We start from the raw sequence: 1,651 nt of genomic DNA on the forward strand, positions 1-1,651 counted from the left end.
ATGAAGTGTGATAGAGAACACAAAACAGGCAACCTTCACAAGCATGTGAATGCATTAACACAGACACCCAGCCATACACACACACATACAACCTTCAAACTTTTCTGAGCTGTGTAACCTGAATAAGAGTGTGTGAGGGCCTGGAGAAGGGGGAGTGCTGAAGGCCATACAGTGAGGTCCTTAGGTAAGTTCATAACCATTGATCAATTATTTTCATTTCCTATGATATAACAGAAAGTTTTAATGAGTAATGATGAAAGCCTGGAGAGATGACTCAGTGGTTGGGAGGACATAAAATTGATACTGAGAGTCCAAGTTTAGTTTACAGCACCCATGGTGAGGGGACCACAACAGGCTGTAGGACCCAATGACTGTGGCCTCTGTGGTCACCTGCACTTGCTCCACCCCCTACACACTTTCACAAGCCAAGTAATCAAAAATAAGATGCAACCTTTGAAAAGGACATAATGATATTGAGCACATGTCCTCCTATCTCCGGCTTATTTGATTGGCAGAGGTATGTTTTCAGAAAACACTATCAAGCAAGAGAATAACCATTAGTCTGTGTGGATGAATCCAAAAAGCACGTCACTTCAGAGCAAGAAATGTTTCCTTAGTGAAGGTGATATCATTGAGTGTTTCCATAAATAGAAACTTATGTTGGATTTATAATAACTCTGGATCAGATAGGGAGTCTAAAGAGCTTAGTTTCTTTCAGAAAAGATAGAGCTATACCATTTAAGTCAGTCACATCAGTGGGAGGGACCTTGCTATATTGTGTGGCTGGTGAAGTAAGGAAAACCTCAGGTCGAGTTTGTCAGAGTTTTCTGTTTGCCAGTTTGTGAAAACTGCTCATCTGCAGTGCAGAGATGCCGAGTCTGACATCATGCTGGAGCCAGAGAAGAGTGCTGCAGGGGCAGGAGTCGGCAGGTGTGGTCTGCAGAGCCCGGACCAGCGTCAGTGGAGAAAGTCTGGGAACTGGGAACACAGGCAAAGAAACTACTTACAGCAATATTTCTACAGTTCTTGCAGAACTGCTTCAAGTGTTATATAAAGTGGTGATCTTGAAACTAGAGAAAAAGGATGTTCAGTAAATGAATATACATACACATATATCCACATAAAAACAATTAATGAGAGGCCCTGAATTTGAAAGCGAGCCCGGAGTTGTATGTGGGAGTTTGGAGGGAGGAAAGGAAAAGATGGAATGATGTATTTATGTTATAATCTCAAACATAAAAGAAATAATAATAAAAAGGTTTGGAGAGTTGGTGACTCAGTTAATTGTGGTATGTAGAATTCCTCGAGGGCAGTAAAGTTTGCTCTTCACCCCATTATTTGTTCTGTATGACAACAACCTTTGGTGTGAGCAAGGCATGCTAATGTAAGGAGTACCCACCGCAGTGAACTATTAGACTAAGTTGAGTTTTACTCATGCAGAAAAGGTAGCTTTTCATCAAATCTGTCTAAACACAGATTGTTCTGAGCTCTGTGTCCTAATCACAGGAGCTTCTTGAGGCAAGGTGAAGCTGCGGGGTGAGGGTGGGGGTCCTTGTTTTGGATTTGAAGAGGTACAGCATCTTGTTGTGAGAGTACCACACACATGAGACTGAAGGTAGGGCTCAGGATGCAGGATTCTCCTCCTCCAGTC

The sequence above is a fragment of the Microtus ochrogaster genome, unplaced genomic scaffold (genome assembly GCF_000317375.1).
Source record: "Microtus ochrogaster isolate Prairie Vole_2 unplaced genomic scaffold, MicOch1.0 UNK41, whole genome shotgun sequence".
NCBI classification, from domain to species: Eukaryota; Metazoa; Chordata; class Mammalia; order Rodentia; family Cricetidae; genus Microtus; species Microtus ochrogaster.